The following is a 21,871-nucleotide window of genomic DNA, read 5'->3' as shown; positions in this document are numbered from 1 at the left end:
AGTTCACGACTGTTAGAGACGTCCTTAACAGCACCATTTGCGATCAAGATCAAGGTCCTGTCAATCGGGGTTGGAAATTCAAACTTTTATAATATTTTCTAAAACAATTATTTAAGCACGTTAACAGTGAGATATTTTTCACGATTCTACCTAATTCAGCCATTTCCAGCCGAAATTGTGCACTGACTCTGAGGGAAAATATCCGTATTATTCATATTGCTTTTATTATTGTTTTTTTTAATGAGTGCTTAAAGGTTATAAGCATTTTTTTATTTTTGGTTTGATATTCCCCTTTTCAGATACTTATATAGGTGGTTTGTAGTCCGTTGAACAACAAACAACAAAATTTTAAGTACATAGTTTTGAAATCCCAATCGAGTACTCGAGTATCGCGTGATAAGACCAACGAGTTATCCGAATTGACATCCCTAACCAAAAAGCATATACAGATATTTAAATGCATTTATCTGCTTGCACTGTGGTTTGACATGCATACAGACCTTTTAGGGTATTACAACGTCTTTTGTTTTGTGTGTTAACAATTTTGTATATAGTTATAGACTGAGGTTTATTAAAGACATTTTGGAATCCTACTTAAACACAAACATTAATAATCTTAATTTAAAGATAGTAGATTTATTCCTAATAAATTGTTATATATAGCTTAAATTCTTAAAATTGGATACCTGTTTCGGGATTTGATGACAAAGCAATACAGAAAAAGTACAATTTCACCAATGATTGTAAAAAACAACTTATGCTATAATTCCTTCTTTTTCAGTATGTAAGTAGCAAGTTCAAGTTTAATTAGAGAAGTATATATACTTTTACTGCAAGGCAACAAGAACCTGTATTTCCACTTAAGTAAAACATATTTCTCTATTCGATTTATTATTAAGCCATTGGATGTTAACCACGACCAAAATAAACATAAAAATACACCATATTTAAAGTATAACAACCGTATTGCCAAGCGTAAAGAGGAGCAAAAACTACGCCTTCCTCCACCAATAAAAAATGACCATCCCGAATTAAAACATTATTGCTGAAAGTATAGTTAAATACAAATCAATCAATCAATGCATGCCACATAAGTTACTGGCCAAGCTGACAAGACTTCAACACTTCTTTCAACAATATTTTGTTTTGTTTTTCGACATAGAAAGAACTTTTTTAGTTTTTTTGTTTAAATAAATCTTGTTAGTGCACATATAGATGTACAGCTGGAAATAATTAATGAATCATTAAGTGCAATGCTGATGAACACTCCTGAAGCTGAAGTTTTGATAATCAAACACATGCTCTGTAATTTTACATGTTAGCAAAATATAATATTATAAAATTCAACATAGACAGTAAACACGATGTTTTTGCAGTCAGTCAGTCTTCTTTTATGTTATCATAAGATCTTGCATTCTGATATCTGGTGCATTTATATTTATGCAGCTTCTCCTAAAATCGCAATAATAAAACTCGCATATATGTTCATTTCCCCGCAAATTGCAATAACAAATACACCAAATAATTTTTTTAAAGCAAAAATAACTATACATTGTAAGGTGACAAAAGTCTGACAATTTTTATATGTTCATGGTACCGTACATAGTGTCCTGTCTGCACTCGAGTTTCTACTGTGTTTTTAAAAACATGTTTTCCATACACAAGAGTTTGTTTATTAAAAAAATCAACACCTTCTTTCAGCAGCTTACATATTGAATTTGCGCCTCAAAAAATAAATTGTTGGTTGCTTCTGGCGAATAACTTTACAAACACATTAATGTTGACAGTTTCATAATCACCTGGATACTAGTACGTCATATCAATAAAGTTAAAATCAAGCTGAGTTGTTTTATTGCTTATGGAATTATAAGTCTCAAGATCGATTAATCTGTATTACCTATAATGTAATAAGATACATCGATGTAAGGGTAGATCAACAAGATACTTCCCTTGCTAAATAAATCCTTTAATTCACTCATCGGTACGTTAACTTTGAGTGAGACGAACATAAATTTGGCACGTAATCAGGGAGTATAGAACCTGTGGTGTCACACCTTTCGAAAATACAAACCTTTAATTTCTAAGGTCTAGGGTTATACTGCATCATAACTCTCTACACCATATATACACTGCTTTTTCGTATTATTGCACATAGAAATAGACTGAAGACCATTTAAGACATTCCGGAATCTTACTTATGCACTAAATTGCTAATAAAAAAAATTGTTTCAATTTTACAAAACTGTTATACATAGCTCTAAAACTAAAAATGGGATATCTTTCTAACGACTCGATGATAAAGCATTATAAAAAATGTACAAATGCATCAATAGTTTAAAAAAAAAACTAATCACATTTCCTTTTTTCAATCCGTAAGTACCAAGTTCAAGTATTAGTAAGAGATGTATATATATTATTTTAACTGCAATGCAACACTAGTAGCTGTATTTCCGGTAAGGTAAAGTTTTTTGCCAGATTTGATATAATATTTAACCATCGGACGTAAGTCACGAACAAAGTAGACAAAAAAAAAAGACAAAGAGTAACACTTGTCTTGTCAAGCATATCTAAGAGCACAAACTATGATGGCTAAATATTTTAAAAGAAAATATGTTTTCTATACAAGATACATTGGGTACGCCATGACTTAGTGTTCTAAGTATGCAAACCAGTTTATCAACAGCATGTCAATACTGGTGTTTTGAGTTCAAATTTCAACTGTTGTTAGTGTCAATAAACACAAATCAATCAATCAATACACGACACATATATTGCAGGCCAAGCCAAAAAGACATCAACACATCTGTCGTATCAACAAATATATTTTTCATTGCACAAAGAAAGAACTTTTTTTGATAAATAAATCTTTGAAGCGCACATATAAATGTACAACTAAATTATGAATAAAACACTAATTCAGTTCTGGTGAACATTTCAATACAGCTGAAGTTTTGATAATTAGATAATGTGTCTGCAATTTAATATGTGAGCAAAATACATTATTATAAAATTCAACATCTGCAGTAAAATATGATGCTTTTGCAGTCCGTAAGTGCCCGTTCATGTTATCATAAGCACTTGTATTCTGATATTTTTTTAAATTCAAATAGGTTTTTTTTTTAATTCATATTGCTTTTATTATTGTTTCTTTTAATGAGTGCTGAAAGGTTATGAGCATTTTGTTATTTTTGGTTTGATATTCCTTTTTTCAGATACTTATATAGGTGGTTTGTCGTCCGTTGAAAAACAAACCACAAAATTTTAAGAACATCCCAATCGAGTACTCGAGTATCGCGTGATAAGACCTACGAGTTATTAATAGTTATCCGAATTGAAATCCCTAACCAAAAAGCATGTACAGATATTTAAATTCATTTATCTGCTTGCACTGTGACTGTGGTTTGACATGCATACAGGGTTTTTAAGGTATTACAACGCCTTTTGTTTGGTGTGTTAACAGTTTTGTATATAGATATAGAATGAAGTTTATTTAAGACATTTTGGAATCCTACATAAACACCAACATAACTAATCTTAATTTAAAGATAGTAGATTTATTCTTAATAAACTGTTATATATAGCTTAAATTCTTAAAATTGGATACCTGTTTTGCGATTTGATGACAAAGCAATACAGAAAAGTACAAATTCACCAATGATTGTAAAAAATAAACTTATGCTATAATTGCTTCTTTTTCAATAGGTAAGTAGCAAGTTCAAGTTTAATTAGAGAAGTATATATACTTTTACTGCAATGCAAAACGAGCCTGTATTTCCGCTTAAGTAAAAAATAATTCCCTATTCGATTTAATAATAAACCATCGGATGTTAACCACTACCAAAATAAACAAAAAAATACACCATATTTAAAGTATAACAACCGTCTTGCCAAGCGTACAGAGGAGCAAAAACTACGCATTCCTCCGCCAATAAAAACTTACCACCCCGAATTAGCACATTACTGCTCTAAGTATTGTTAAGTACCGGTCTTTGTTAAAATCATGCAGAAGGTGATTCATGGCATGTCACAGAAGTAATTTTTTTTGCCCTATATCATAAGAACTTTGGTAGATGGTCAAAATTCTGTCTTTATTTTCCCTGTATTATGCCCGTTGCCATGGTTTTTGCCTGAATATGTGAAAAAAGACCCTTTTTGAAAATATAAAATAAGGGACTTTAAAGTCCCATAGAAATAAAGTTAATCAATACAAAAGATATGTATATTTACAGTATTGACAAACAAAACTCCAAACTATATAAAAACGTTAAAATTGTGAATTTACTAAATAGTTTGTTTCCATAGCAACCATTTAAAAATGTGTTAAAATTCGAAAATGAAAAATTTCAAAAACTTTAACATATTAAATCTGTTTATCTCCCAAGACCAACAATACTATGACATATCATTGACAAATTTTGAAAGACCACATTCTATATATTAAGAAAATAAAAACAAAGTTGTGTGTTTTTTTTTTTATAAAAAAAAATTTAGTCAAAAATTGTCAATTTTCACCAAAATTCAGATTAATAATCAGATGAATAATCAAAAATTTTGAACTTAAAAAGCTAAAACATTCCATTTATATGTGCAATTCTGACACAAATTTGTTAATTTTAAACGAGAATATATGATAAATGAAGATATACTTGTACAAAATGAAAAATCATCACTCTGGGTATGGTGCACCCCCCTTTTTTTCGATTTTTTTTTTTTTCAAAATTATAAAATTTGTTGAAAGAAATGTGGTATCTCATTGTGTTTACTTGTGAACTAATTATTTTAAGAATTTAAGCATAACACAACTTCTAAAGTTGAGGGCAGCATATGTACCCCCTCCCTTCAATCTTATATGTAAGATTTCTCAGAAGTTTAAAAAAAAATGGTAATACGCATAACCCGTTGTCGTGTCTAAGACTGATGCTGTCAGTGAAAAAGAATAAAGTTGAATCCAAAACTTAATTACTAGTAAGTCTATGTATAAAGATAAGAGGATGTGTTGTAATTGTCAATGCGACAATTAACTCTCAACCAGAGAGCAAAGACATAGAAATAAAGAGAACGGAAACGGTAAATTCAGCATTTTTTCCATTTTTAAAGGGGCATAACTTATTGAGAGTACCTGTTACACCAATAACATTCTAACTGTTCTGAATTTTATGGAAATAAGCATTGTATATAAGTTTCAAAACATTTGGTTGTGTCAAACTTAAGTTAGAGAACGGAAACAAAAAAGTCAGCATTTTTTTCCATTTGTATAAGGGTATAACTCTGGAACGGACGTACTTACAGACAAGGGTACAACTTAATGCCCCCTTTGCTACAGTGGGGGAATACAAATTCTACATGTTCTATCTGAGGAAATATATACCAACGATTTACATTAAATTGTGCAAGAATTAGTCAATGTTTCTATTGTATATGGTGGAAAAGGACAGCTTGTCTATTATTTTTTTTAAAACCTAACTGAATTATTATTTGTATACCGCAGAATAATCGCATTTTTTCATGGTTCTCAAAAATATTTTCCTTGTGGCCCTGAGGAAAATTTGCTGGTCCGAACTATTGTATACTGTTTTTATTCTCAAACCTTTATGACAACCATGTGCAATGACTATTCTTGAATTTTGCCTAATTTAATGAATTGTTATATTTACATATTTTTATGCCCCCGCAGTGGCGGAGGGGGCATTAAGGTTTACCCTTGTCCGTCCGTCAGTATGTCCCAACGTTGGTTTCTGTTCTCTATCTTTAGTTTGCATCAACCAAATGTTATGAACTTAATCACATTGCTTATTACCATAAAACAAGACTAAGTTTGGTGGTGTCACTTAAACCGTCCAAGAGTTATGCCCCTTTACAAATAGAAATATTGCTAAATTTCCGTTTCTGTTCTCTAACTTTAGTTAGTCTTTACCAGATCTTATTAAAATTATACACAATGCTTAAAACCACCAAATGCAGATCAACTTTGAATTTTGGTGGTGTAACTTTCACTGTTCTATACAATGCCTCTTTATAGAGGGAAAAAGTTGCTGAATTTTTTGTTTTGTATTTCTTTCTTTAGTTTGCCTCTACCAAATGTTAAGAAAATTTTACACAATTCTTATCACCATAAAAGTTAGTACACAATTGGTAAGTGTCTTTAGTCATGTCCGTTTATAACTTTTATGATATGGAAGCGGGAGCATCATCTGTGTCCAATGGACACATTCCGCATTTATTTCAAATCTTTTAGATAAGTTAGATTATTATATATTAGAATAAAAAGAAAGGTTCTGTAGTTCTTATTCAATTTCAATTTTAGCACAGTTAAATCGACATAGTGACAAATAAGTGTTTGCATAAAGGTTTCGATACGTGTCGATTTACATGGGAGGTAAATAGTAACAGCCATTATGTGTACATAATCTGACTCTGCGCAATAGTATACTAGTCCACAAAAGAAACGATACAAGGCAATGTATTTTCCATAGATAATGAAATTGGAAACATTGTACCAAGATTAAGACTGTCCCATTTGTCTAATCTTTACAGAGTGTTATTATCTTATCAAAACCACTGATTTAAGACAAAACAAATATTTTATTTTTTTATTTTTGTTAAATCAAAAATAGTATTTTTATAAATAAACCAGATGCTCCGCAGGCGCAGCTTTATACGACCGCAGAGGTATTGCACAATACTTAACATAATAATTTTGGACCCCGATTTGGACCAACTTGAAAACTGGGCCCATAATCAAAAATCTATGACCATGTTTAGATTCAGCATATAAAAGAACCCCAAGAATTCACTTTTTGTTAAAATCAAGCTAAGTTTAATTTTGGATCCTTTTGACCTTAATGTAGACCAATTTGAAAACAGGACCAAAAAATAAGAATCTGAATACACGGTATTTTTGGTATGGTATTGTTGGTCTTGGGAGATAAACAGATTTACAATTTTAAAGTTTTTGAAATTTTTCATTTTCGAATTTTAACACATTTTTAAATGGTTGCTATGGAAACAAACTATTTAGTAAATTCAAAATTTTAACGTTTTTGTATAGTTTGGGGTTGTGTTTGTCAATACTGTAAATATACATATTGTTTGTATTGATTAACTTTATTTCTATGGTTCTTTAAAATCCATTATATTTCAATTTTCAAAGGCTACTTATGGACGTATTTAGGCAAAATTTTGTAAGGATGGTTTCCATGGCAACCCAGGTTGAAAAGAAAAAATTAATACAGAAAACTTATTTTCATACCATACCTTCATCATGAACAAAAAAAAAGTAAAATCACAAAAATACTGAACTCAGAGGAAAATCAATTCGGAAAGTCCATAATCACATGGCAAAATCAAATAACAAAACGCATCAAAAACGAATGGACAAGAACTGTCATATTCCTGACTTGGTACAGGCATTTTCGTATGTAGAAAATGGTGGATTGAACCTGGTTTTATAGCTAGCTAAACCTCTCACTTGTATGACAGTCGCATCAAATTCCATTATATAGTCACCGATGCGTGAACAAAACAAACAGACATAATAGGTAAAAATGTCAAAAATAGGGGTACAGCAGTCAACATTGTGTTATCATTTTGATTATATTATACGATTATATTTGTCTATGTAAAATGCACCCATCAAGGAAGGAGGGTATGGGTACTGGTGTAAAATTGCGCGTTTGAAATTCGCAAAATAAAGACATTTGAAGAGGGGTCATGAATCGCCCATCAACAGGAACCTGCATGATTCTTACAAAGACCGGTACTTAAATACAACTCAAGCAATCAATGCATGCCATATATATTACTGGCTTAGCTGACAAGACTTCACCACTTCTTTCAATAATTATTTTGTTACCATTCCACTTCGAAAAAACTTTTTTTTAATTTTTTTTTTTAAATAAATCTTGTAAGCGCACATATAAATGTACACCTGAAAATTATGAATGAATCAATAAGTGCAATGCTGGTAAATAATTACTGAAGCTGAAGTTTTGATAATCAATACATGTTCTGTAATTTCATATCGCTACAAACCATTAAAAGTCTGAAATGGCCTATATCTGTACTCGACTATACTGATTTTTACTCGACCAGTCTGAATTCGTCTTGAGATTAACTTGATAATACTCGACTGTAGTTTGAGCCATACTTAACAGTCTGAATGTGTTCTTGACCAGTACTTAACCAATTTATACGAGTCTGAACCGTACTCGACCTAGTCTGAACCGTACTCGACCTAGTCTGAACCGTACGTGACCTAGTCTAAACCATACTCGACATAGTCTGAACCATACTCGACCAAGTCTAAACCAACCTAGACCTATTCTTTGTATCTATCAACTGAATTTTATCAATTTAGGAATTTTTTAAATAAAAATAAATTTTAACAACAACTTGAAATTAATGTATTCAATACAGTATTGAAATTAAAATTTCACAATAATCAATCATAATATAACTTCAACTCAATATTAATCAACACTTACATAATAATAATAGATAAACTTTTAAAATATAAATAAAACAAGCTGATCAAATAATCTAAAAAAATGAATTGTGACTAATATTTTCAATATTATTCAAAATTTTATGAATATTTCGGAAGTATTTTATGGTAACTGGACTTTTTTCACCATTAATTTAAGCCTAGTATATAGATTTATGGTGTCAGTTGAGTTCAGGTAATAATGCAGTGAATGTTTTTTTTTATTAAGATATATATATAAAATAGTATATAAAACAACTTAATAAATTTAAAAAAAATGAGAGCTTAATTGTTTTGTTTTATTAAACCAAGAATTTAATATAGTCATGATAATAGAATTTCCATAGCAATCCTTTTAACTTTTTTAAAATGGAAATGTATTCCAAAGTAACAGTAAAAAAAAATCAATTTATTTAAGTATTTTTTTGTCAAATTAACATCGCATACATAAAGCACTTTAATATGTTCTAATTACCTCAGTGCATGTGTGTTTTACAGGTAAAAATAAAGCCCTATTTTCTTATATTCGCGTATTACTTATCTAGTGCATACATGTATTTTTCATTTTCGAATTTTAACACATTTTTAAATGGTTGCTATGGAAACAAACTATTTAGTAAATTCAAAATTTTAACGTTTTTGTATAGTTTGGGGTTGTGTTTGTCAATACTGTAAATATACATATTGTTTGTATTGATTAACTTTATTTCTATGGTTCTTTAAAATCCATTATATTTCAATTTTCAAAGGCTACTTATGGACGTATTTAGGCAAAATTTTGTAAGGATGGTTTCCATGGCAACCCAGGTTGAAAAGAAAAAATTAATACAGAAAACTTATTTTCATACCATACCTTCATCATGAACAAAAAAAAAGTAAAATCACAAAAATACTGAACTCAGAGGAAAATCAATTCGGAAAGTCCATAATCACATGGCAAAATCAAATAACAAAACGCATCAAAAACGAATGGACAAGAACTGTCATATTCCTGACTTGGTACAGGCATTTTCGTATGTAGAAAATGGTGGATTGAACCTGGTTTTATAGCTAGCTAAACCTCTCACTTGTATGACAGTCGCATCAAATTCCATTATATAGTCACCGATGCGTGAACAAAACAAACAGACATAATAGGTAAAAATGTCAAAAATAGGGGTACAGCAGTCAACATTGTGTTATCATTTTGATTATATTATACGATTATATTTGTCTATGTAAAATGCACCCATCAAGGAAGGAGGGTATGGGTACTGGTGTAAAATTGCGCGTTTGAAATTCGCAAAATAAAGACATTTGAAGAGGGGTCATGAATCGCCCATCAACAGGAACCTGCATGATTCTTACAAAGACCGGTACTTAAATACAACTCAAGCAATCAATGCATGCCATATATATTACTGGCTTAGCTGACAAGACTTCACCACTTCTTTCAATAATTATTTTGTTACCATTCCACTTCGAAAAAACTTTTTTTTAATTTTTTTTTTTAAATAAATCTTGTAAGCGCACATATAAATGTACACCTGAAAATTATGAATGAATCAATAAGTGCAATGCTGGTAAATAATTACTGAAGCTGAAGTTTTGATAATCAATACATGTTCTGTAATTTCATATCGCTACAAACCATTAAAAGTCTGAAATGGCCTATATCTGTACTCGACTATACTGATTTTTACTCGACCAGTCTGAATTCGTCTTGAGATTAACTTGATAATACTCGACTGTAGTTTGAGCCATACTTAACAGTCTGAATGTGTTCTTGACCAGTACTTAACCAATTTATACGAGTCTGAACCGTACTCGACCTAGTCTGAACCGTACTCGACCTAGTCTGAACCGTACGTGACCTAGTCTAAACCATACTCGACATAGTCTGAACCATACTCGACCAAGTCTAAACCAACCTAGACCTATTCTTTGTATCTATCAACTGAATTTTATCAATTTAGGAATTTTTTAAATAAAAATAAATTTTAACAACAACTTGAAATTAATGTATTCAATACAGTATTGAAATTAAAATTTCACAATAATCAATCATAATATAACTTCAACTCAATATTAATCAACACTTACATAATAATAATAGATAAACTTTTAAAATATAAATAAAACAAGCTGATCAAATAATCTAAAAAAATGAATTGTGACTAATATTTTCAATATTATTCAAAATTTTATGAATATTTCGGAAGTATTTTATGGTAACTGGACTTTTTTCACCATTAATTTAAGCCTAGTATATAGATTTATGGTGTCAGTTGAGTTCAGGTAATAATGCAGTGAATGTTTTTTTTTATTAAGATATATATAAAATAGTATATAAAACAACTTAATAAATTTAAAAAAAATGAGAGCTTAATTGTTTTGTTTTATTAAACCAATAATTTAATATAGTCATGATAATAGAATTTCCATAGCAATCCTTTTAACTTTTTTAAAATGGAAATGTATTCCAAAGTAACAGTAAAAAAAAATCAATTTATTTAAGTATTTTTTTGTCAAATTAACATCGCATACATAAAGCACTTTAATATGTTCTAATTACCTCAGTGCATGTGTGTTTTACAGGTAAAAATAAAGCCCTATTTTCTTATATTCGCGTATTACTTATCTAGTGCATACATGTATATTCGAAAGGCCTTGTTATTTAATTTAAACAGGATGTTGCAACTTTGATCAATGTTATTTAGAATTTAATACCTCTGACCAGGTATGATCTTATTTATGAGTTTGCCCCCAAGCAGAGGTTATACTTTAAATTTCACCACTAATCAGAATTTTTTTTTTTATTTATTTATTTCATTTTATCCCTTTTTGATATAAGTTATATATAATATATTTTTTTTTATCCAAAATATAATCAGAGATTTATTTCTTTTATAATGTTAATTTTTTTTATAAATTTTGTTGGCTGTTGTTATATATGCCAGTTAAAAAGAAATTTATTTTAACAGTTAAAAAAGTAGAGTTTTGTTGGTCTAGTATGGTTCAGACTGGTCGAGTATTGTTCAGACCTTTGGTTAAGTATGGTTTAGACTGGAAAAGTAGGTCGAGTACATGTCGAGAATGGGTAAAGACTGTTTAAGACTGGTCGAGTAATAGTTCAGACTATTTTCAACGGCAAAGATAAGGGTCAAGTACGATTCAGTACAGTCAAGTATGGTTCAGACTGGGGTCGAGTAATGTAAAGTAAAAGTCAGACCAATTCAGACTGGTCGAGTAAAAATCAGTACAGTCGAGTACAGATATAGGCCATTTCAGACTTTAATGGTTTGTAGTGTATGTTAGCAAAATATAGTATTATAAAATTCAACATAGACAGTAAACACGATGTTTTTGCAGTCAGTAAGTCTTCTTTTATGTTATCATAAGATCTTGCATTCTGATATCTGGTACATATATATTTATGCAGCTTCTCTTAAAATCGCAATAATAAAACTCGCATATGTGTTGATTTTCCCGCAAATTGCAATAATAAATACAACAAATATTTTTTTAAAGCAAAAATAACTATACATTGTAAGGTGACTAAAGTCTGACAATTTCGATTTGTTCATAGTACCATACATAGTGTCCTGTCTGCACTCGAGTTTCTACTGTGTTTTTAAAAACATGTTTTCCATACACAAGAGTTTGTTTATTAAAAAAATCAACAACTTCTTTCAGAAGCTTACATATTGAATTTGCGCCTCAAAAAATAAATTGTTGGTTGCTTCTGGCGAATAACTTTACAAACACATTAATGTTGACAGTTTCATAATCACCTGGATACTAGTACGTCATATCAATAATAGTTAAAATTAAACTGAGTTGTTTTATTGCTTATGGAATTATAAGTCTCAAGATCGATTAATCTGTATTACTTATAATGTAATAAGATACATCGATGTAAGGGTAGATCATCAAGATACTTCCCTTGCTAAATAAATCCTTTAATTCACTCATTGGTACGTTAACTTTGAGTGAGACGAACATAAATTTGGCACGTAATCAGGGAGTATAGAACCTGTGGTGTCACACCTTTCGAAAATACAAACCTATAATTTCTAAGGTCTAGGGTCATACTTCATCATAACTCTCTACACGATATATACACTGCTTTTTCGTATTATTGCACATAGAAATAGACTGAAGACCATTAAAGACATTCCAGAATCTTACTTATGCACTAAATTGCTAATAAAAAAAATTGATTCAATTTTTCAAAACTGTTAAACATAGCTCTAAAACTAAAAGTGGGATATCTTTCTAACGACTCGATGACAAAGCAATACAGAAAATGAACAAATGCATCAATAGTTTCAAAAAAAAAATAATCACATTTCCTTTTTTCAGTATGTAAGTACCAAGTTCAAGTATCAGTAAGAGAAGTATATATATTATTTTAATTGCAATGCAACACTAGTAGCTGTATTTCCGGTAAGGTAAATTTTTTTGGCCAGATTTGATATAATATTTTACTATCGGACGTAAGTCACGAACAAAATAAACAAAAAAAGACAAAGAGTAACAGTTGTCTTGTCAAGCACATATAAGAGCACAAACTATGATGGCTAAAGATTTTAAAAGAAAATGTGTTTTCTATACAAGATACATTGGGTACGCCGTGGATTAGTGTTCTAAGTATGCAAACCAGTTTATCAACAGCATGTCAATACTGGTGTTTTGAGTTCAAATTTCAACTGTTGTTAGTGTCAATAAACACAAATCAATCAATCAATACTAGCTGCGGTATCGTAGCTCTATTAGGTCCTTATGTTATTTTTTGACTATTTGCGGACCATAGAGCTACGGATTTTTCCTATTTCAAAACGTTCGGAATTGCGACCCAGGTTCAGGTCGCACTTATTTCCCTAAAATTTATTCTTTATAATCCATGCAAAGCTTGTCAATATATCTAGTTCGTTTCGTTAGATATTTTTCTAGGATATGACGTACCTATTTATGTTTGAATATTCATTTCCTTAACACTATTATCTAATTATTTCCATTTGTATACATTCTCCGCCTATTTTGTTCGGCCATATTGAATCTCGTGGTGACGTCACGAAAATCAAGAAAAGATTACTCAAATATCCTCGATCTCCTATGTTGGAGGTGAGGAACGCCTACGAAAAACAAGAACCGATAACTCTTATAGAAAAACACGTGTTGGTTAGTTTACTTATTTATAAGCAAGAATCGAGTGTTCTTAAATCTTTACAGCATTAATTCATACGAAATATTTGAATACATTGAAAGAAATATTATTTCCGTTAGTATTTAACTTTAATAAAACGTACTTTCATTCAAAAAGTCATGAAAATGAAATAAAAGACAACGTAAACAAACCAACACGTGTTTTCCTATAAGAGTTATCTTTTCTTGATTTTCGTGACGTCACCAAGAGATTCAATATGGCCGAACAAAATAGGCGGAGAATGTATACAAATGGAAATAATTAGATAATAGTGTTAAGGAAATGAATATTCAAACATAAATAGGTACGTCATATCATAGAAAAATATCTAACGAAACGAACTAGATATATTGACAAGCTTTGCATGGATTATAAAGAATAAATTTTAGGGAAATAAGTGCGACCTGAACCTGGGTCGCAATTCCGAACGTTTTGAAATAGGAAAAATCCGTAGCTCTATGGTCCGCAAATAGTCAAAAAATAACATAAGGACCTGATAGAGCTACGATACCGCAGCTAGTATTGATTGATTGATTTGTGTTTATTGACAATAACAACAGTTGAAATTTGAACTCAAAACACCAGTATTGACATGGTGTTGATAAACTGGTTTGCATACTTAGAACACTAAGCCACGGCATACCCAATGTATCTTGTATAGAAAACACATTTTCTTTTAAAATCTTTAGCCATCATAGTTTGTGCTCTTATATGTGCTTGACAAGACAACTGTTACTCTTTGTCTTTTTTTGTTTATTTTGTTCGTGACTTACGTCCGATAGTAAAATATTATATCAAATCTGGCAAAAAAATTTACCTTACCGGAAATACAGCTACTAGTGTTGCATTGCAATTAAAATAATATATATACTTCTCTTACTGATACTTGAACTTGGTACTTACATACTGAAAAAAGGAAATGTGATTATTTTTTTTTTTAAACTATTGATGCATTTGTACATTTTCTATATTGCTTTGTCATCGAGTCGTTAGAAAGATATCCCACTTTTAGTTTTAGAGCTTTGTTTAACAGTTTTGAAAAATTGAATCAATTTTTTTTATTAGCAATTTAGTGCATAAGTAAGATTCCGGAATGTCTTTAATGGTCTTCAGTCTATTTCTATGTGCAATAATACGAAAAAGCAGTGTATATATCGTGTAGAGAGTTATGATGAAGTATGACCCTAGACCTTAGAAATTATAGGTTTGTATTTTCGAAAGGTGTGACACCACAGGTTCTATACTCCCTGATTACGTGCCAAATTTATGTTCGTCTCACTCAAAGTTAACGTACCGATGAGTGAATTAAAGGATTTATTTAGCAAGGGAAGTATCTTGTTGATCTACCCTTACATCGATGTATCTTATTACATTATAAGTAATACAGATTAATCGATCTTGAGACTTATAATTCCATAAGCAATAAAACAACTCAGTTTAATTTTAACTTTATTGATATGACGTACTAGTATCCAGGTGATTATGAAACTGTCAACATAAATGTGTTTGTAAAGTTATTCGCCAGAAGCAACCAACAATTTATTTTTTGAGGCGCAAATTCAATATGTAAGCTGCTGAAAGAAGTTGTTGATTTTTTTAATAAACAAACTCTTGTGTATGGAAAACATGTTTTTAAAAACACAGTAGAAACTCGAGTGCAGACAGGACACTATGTATGGTACTATTGAACATATCGAAATTGTCAGACTTTAGTCACCTTACAATGTATAGTTATTTTTGCTTTAAAACATTATTTGTTGTATTTATTATTGCAATTTGCGGGAAATTGAAACATATGCGAGTTTTATTATTGGGATTTTAAGAGAATCTGCATAAATATATATGTACCAGATATCAGAATGCAAGATCTTATGATAACATAAAAGAAGACTAACTGACTGCAAAAACATCGTGTTTACTGTCTATGTTGAATTTTATAATACTATATTTTGCTAACATATGAAATTACAGAACATATATTGATTATCAAAACTTTAGCTTCAGTAATTGTTCACCAGCATTTATTGATTCATTCATAATTTTCAGGTGTACATTTATATTTGCGCTTACAAGATTTATTTAAACAAAAAAATAAAAAAAAAGTTTTTTCGATGTGGAATTGTTACAAAATAATTGTTGAAAGAAGTGGTGAAGTCTTGTCAGCTAAGCCAGTAACATATATGGCATGCATTGATTGCTTGATTTGTATTTAACAATACTTAGAGCAGTAATGTACTAATTCGGGGTAGTCAGTTTTTATTGGCGGAGGAATGCGTAGTTTTTGCTCCTCTGTATGCTTGGCAAGACGGTTGTTTTACTTTAAATATGGTGTATTTTTTTGTTTATTTTGGTTGTGGTTAACATCCGATGGTTTATTATTAAATCGAATAGGGAACTATTTTTTTATTTAAACGGAAATACAGGCTCGTTTTGCATTGCAGTAAAAGTATATATACTTCTCTAATTAAACTTGAACTTGCTACTTACCTATTGAAAAAGAAGGAATTATAGCATAAGTTTATTTTTTACAATCATTGATGAATTTGTACTTTTCTGTATTGCTTTGTCATCAAATTGCTAAAAAGGTATCCGAATAGAGCTACGATACCGCAGCTAAATCAATACATGACACATATATTGCAGGCCAAGCCAAAAAGACATCAATACATCTGTCGTATCAACAAATATATTTTTCATTGCACAAAGAAAGAACTTTTATTTTTTTCAAATAAATCTAAGAAGCGCACATATAAATGTACAACTAAATTATGGTTAAAACAATAATTCAGTTCTGGTGAACATTTCAATACAGCTGAAGTTTTGATAATTAGATATTGTTTCTGCAATTTAATATGTGAGCAAAATACAGTATTAAAAAATTCAACATCTGCAGTAAAATATGATGCTTTTGCAGTCCGTAAGTGCCCGTTCATGTTATCATAAGCACTTATATTCTGATATTTTTTTTAAATTCATATTGCTTTTATTATTGTTTTTTTTTTTAATGAGTGCTGAAAGGTTATGAGAATTTTGTTATTTTTGGTTTGATATTCCTTTTTTCAGATACTTATATAGGTGGTTTGTCGTCCGTTGAACAACAAACAACAACATTTTTAGTTCATAGTTTTGAAATCCCAATCGAGTACTCGAGTATCGCGTGATAAGACCAATGAGTTATTAATAGTTATCCGAATTGACATCCCTAACCAAAAGGCATATACCAATATTTAAATTCATTTATCTGCTTGCACTGTGGTTTGACATGCATACAGACCTTTTAAGGTATTAGAAAGTCTTTTGTTTTGTGTGTTAACAATTTTGTATATAGATATAGACTGAAGTTTATTTAAGACATTTTGGAATCCTAAATAAACACCAACATAACTAATCTTAATTTAAAGATAGTAGATTTATTCCTAATAAATTGTTATATATAGCTTAAATTCTTAAAATCGGATACCTGTTTAGCAATTTGATGACAAAGCAATACAGAAAAGTACAAATTCATCAATGATTGTAAAAAATAAACTTATGCTATAATTCCTTCTTTTTCAATAGGTAAGTAGCAAGTTCAAGTTTAATTAGAGAAGTATATATACTTTTACTGCAATGCAAAACGAGCCTGTATTTCCGTTTAAGTAAAAAATAGTTCCTTATTCGATTTAATAATAAACCATCGGATGTTAACCACAACCAAAATAAACAAAAAAATACACCATATTTAAAGTATAACAACCGTCTTGCCAAGCATACAGAGGAGCAAAAACTACGCATTCCTCCGCCAATAAAAACTGACCATCCCGAATTAGTACATTACTGCTCTAAGTATTGTTAAATACAAATCAAGCAATCAATGCATGCCATATATGTTACTGGCTTAGCTGTCAAAACTTCACCACTTCTTTCAACAATTATTTTGTAACAATTCCACATCGAATTTTCGATATGTTCATGGTACCATACATAGTGTCCTGTCTGAACTGGAGTTTTTACTGTGTTTTTAAAAACATGTTTTCCATACACAATAGTTTGTTTATAATAAAAAAAACTTCTTTCAGCAACGTACAAATTTAATTTGCGCCTCAAAAATAAATTGTTGGTTGCTTCTGGCAAAAAACTTTACAAACACATTAATGTTGACAGTTTCATAATCAACTGGATACTAGTATGTCATATCAATAAAGTTAAAATCAAGCTGAGTTGTTTTATTGCTTATGGAATTATAAGTCTCAAGATCGATTAATCTGTATTACTTATAATGTAATAAGATACATCGCTGTAAGGGTAGATCAACAAGATACTTCCCTTGCTAAATAAATCCTTTAATTCACTCATCGGTACGTTAACTTTGAGTGAGACGAACATAAATTTGGCACGTAATCAGGGAGTATAGAACCTGTGGTGTCATACCTTTCGAAAATACAAACCTATAATTTCTAAGGTCTAGGGTTATACATATCCAGAAATCAACGCCACTTTGCTGATTTGAATATTATACTTAAGAAATCGGATACGGGTCACAGAAATTACATTAAAATGGTAGGGAATTTTGAAAAAATGTCTGTTTTAATTTTGATTTAAGTGATAGACAGGTTGCCGGGGCAGAAAACGAATATACACAACAATATACACCATTTAAACGAAACATAATGACTGTTGTTGCAAAAATACAGGTTCCTGAGCTATTTTAAAAATCGAAGCAGGAGGCTTTTAACATTGCAGTGTAAAATACAGGCTAAAATGGCTGAAACGTCAAATTTGCAAACTTCGTGTTGAAAATTGGCTTACAAGGCCATTACAAAAACAGGTTGCCGGGGTGAAATTTGAAACTTGAATTTCCAAAGAATAAGCAAGTCCAAACCTTGTATATGTAGTCGTTGAACTCTAGGTTCCCGAGTAAAATTAAAATGTCACTATTTCAAGAAGAATAAACTCACAAAAGCACGAAAAATTCACTAAATTCGCGTTCATTGTTTTGATTTTGACCGCCTGACAACTTTACGGAAATATCAAAGTGATTGTAAACAAGGACTCTGTGACGGCCAACTTATAATATCCGTGTTTTAAAGATTTTAATGATATCAAGCCTACCAAGCCAGTCTAGTTCAAACTACTATCACGTGGTACAATTCTCATTTACATATTATGAATATTAATTAGCAAAACCACTACTAATTTCTGGCTATGAATTCATCATAACTCTCTACACGATATATACACTGCTTTTTCGTATTATTGCACATAGAAATAGACTGAAGACCATTAAAGACATTCCGGAATCTTACTTATGCTCTAAATTGCTAATAAAAAAAATTGATTCAATTTTACAAAACTGTTATACCTAGCTCTAAAACTAAAAGTGGGAATTTTTCTAACGACTCGATGACAAGAAATATAGAAAATGTACAAATGCATCAATAGTTTAAAAAAAAAACTAATCACATTTCCTTTTTTCAGGACGTAAGTACCAAGTTCAAGTATCAGTAAGAGAAGTATATATATTATTTTAACTGCAATGCAACACTAGTAGCTGTATTTCCAGTAAGGTAAAAAATTTTGCCAGATTTGAAATAATATTTAACCATCGGACGTAAGTCACGAACAAAGTAGACAAAAAAAGACAAAGAGTAACACCTGTCTTGTCAAGCATATATGAGAGCACAAACTATGATGGCTAAAGACTTTAAAAGAAAAAGGTTTTTTTTCTATACAAGATACATTGGGTACGCCGTGGCTTAGTGTTCTAAGTATGCAAACCAGTTTATCAACAGCATGTCAATACTGGTGGTTTGAGTTCAAATTTCAACTGTTGTTAGTGTCGATAAACACAAATCAATCAATCAATACACGACACATATATTGCAGTCCAGGCCAAAAATACATCAATACATCTGTCGTATCAACAAATATATTTTTCATTGCACAAAGAAAGAATTTTTTTTAAATAAATCTTAGAAGCGCACATATAAATGTATAACCAAATTATGAATAAAACACTAATTCAGTTCTGGTGAACATTTCAATACAGCTGAAGTTTTGATGATTAGATATTGTTTCTGCAATTTAATATGTGAGCAAAATACAGTATTATAAAATTCAACATCTGCAGTAAAATATGATGCTTTTGCAGTCCGTAAGTGCCCGTTCATGTTATCATAAGCACTTGTATTCTGATATCTGAAACTAAATCTGTATGCATGATCTCCTACTGATATATTTTCCCACAAATTGCAATAATAAATACACCCCATAATTTCTGAATTTACAGTATCTAACATTGTATGGTCAAGTTTGTTAATTTTGACATGTTCACAGCATCATATACATAGTGATATTATAATTGACCTGTCTGCACTCCCATGCAGGTTACACTCTTTTTCTCTTTTTTAAACATGTTTTTTGCACAAACAAGAGTTTGTTTATTATAAATAAAATCAAAAACCTTCAGAAACATAGAAACATAGAAAATAAATTTGCGCCTCAAGTATAAATTATTGGTTGCCTCTGTCGAATAAATTTTCAAAATCCTGGTACCTTTGATAACTTCAAAATAATATATTTTTCTACACGACACAAAGGGAACTCGGTATTCACTGGTCTATGAATTCGAAATGTTGTACCACTAGCATGTCTACACTGGTATTATGAGACGTCAATCAAAACTGAAAATAATTGTCATATTCTTCTGCAAACGATCGGTGGTTCTCTGTTCGCTCCCAATAAAAAAAAAATGACCGCCCCGAATTAGAGAATTGATAGAATAGAAAGATAAATTCTAGAAGTACTTTACATTAATTTCTATTTTTTTCTATTGGGCGCTTTATTATTTTTCATTATTGACATTATAACATATAAAGGAAGACTAAACTTATTAATGAAAAATTAGATTGAGCACTGGTAAACAAATCCATACAGCTGCAGTTCGGATAATTCACATGTGAAGCAGGATCTGCCTGTCCTTACAGAGCACCTGATATTATTCCCTGGTTTTGGTGGGGTTCGTGTTATTCAGTCTTTAGTTGTCTATGGTAATACTAACAATGTAGGTGTATATCATGAATTTACTTTTTTCCTTTTGTCCTTTTGTTATTAATACAAAATAAGCGGGGTTTTTTTTTTTACTAGAAAAATGCCAAAAATCAGTGTTTCCAATGTCACAAATTTTGTTTTGCTTAATTTAATCTTTTCTACAAGTACATCATTCGTAAATCTAAATCAATACATATTTTGATTTTAACGAACGTGGGTAAATTATTAAACCAGGGATTCGTTTACACAAATTACTAAAACAACCTTTACTCAATTCTTCAATAGGTATATAGGTTTGGTTTTGAAGTTTGATTGTAGCTGAAGATAACTATTTTCAAACGAGATAGAACATCCTCATTTTTACGGAAATGTCGTTCTCCGTGCCCGGGAATTTAGAAAAGATACTTTCAATAAGCTCATTCTGAAATGTTACTAATTCAACACTGTAACTAGATCATTGAATATTGTTTTTCTTGGTATCAATAATAATTTTGTTATCAGTAAATCAAAAGCAAACTAAATATAACTGTTATCATTCCTTGATGTACATCTGTCGATACCTGTATCAGCTGAATGTTTAAGACGTCTTTACACTAAATCCATTGGATGTTGAATGTGTACTGATTGATAATCTACTCTTAGATGTATGATCAGTACTTAGTCTTTTTTTTTTTGGGGGGGGGGGGGGGGGGATGTAGAAGTACCTGGCTACATCCACTTGTATTTGTAGTATTTGTATCTTTATCCATTTGATTTTTATAGTTCGTTCTTATGTTGTACTTTTATAGCACTGTCCAAGGTTAGGGGACGATTGGATTTCCGCTTACATGTGATGACCCCGCAATATTATGTATGCATGTGTCTGTCCAAAGTCAGGAGCCTGTAATTAAGTGGTTGTCGTTTGTTGATGTGTGACATATTTGTTTTTCGTTCATTTTTTGTACATGAATTCTGACGTTTGTTGTCTCGTTTGAATAGTTTTACATTTGTGAGGGGGCAGGATCTTTTTCTGGACATCGGGATCGAATATTTTTAAGCTCGGGATTTCGGGATTGACCCTTTCGGGATCCTGGACTTCTTCTTTACTGTAAATTTTGTTTTTACTATGAATAAGGCTGTTTGTTTTACTTTGGTAGAATGTATGGTATAGGGGAGGATTGCAATTTCACCAA

At 30.6% G+C, this 21,871-nt stretch overlaps 1 protein-coding gene across 1 annotated transcript in view; it reads left to right on the top strand.

The window, feature by feature from the left end:
* LOC139497626 (E3 ubiquitin-protein ligase TRIM71-like) overlaps positions 1-21,871 on the top strand; it is a 178,682-nt gene that overhangs the window by 137,708 nt on the left and 19,103 nt on the right. The gene's annotated exons all lie outside the window — the stretch shown is intronic.

This window comes from Mytilus edulis, chromosome 12, assembly GCF_963676685.1.
Source record: "Mytilus edulis chromosome 12, xbMytEdul2.2, whole genome shotgun sequence".
In the NCBI taxonomy this organism is placed as follows: domain Eukaryota; kingdom Metazoa; phylum Mollusca; class Bivalvia; order Mytilida; family Mytilidae; genus Mytilus; species Mytilus edulis.
The sequence above is the reverse complement of the archived record's forward strand: the minus strand, read 5'-3'. Positions and strand labels throughout refer to the sequence as shown.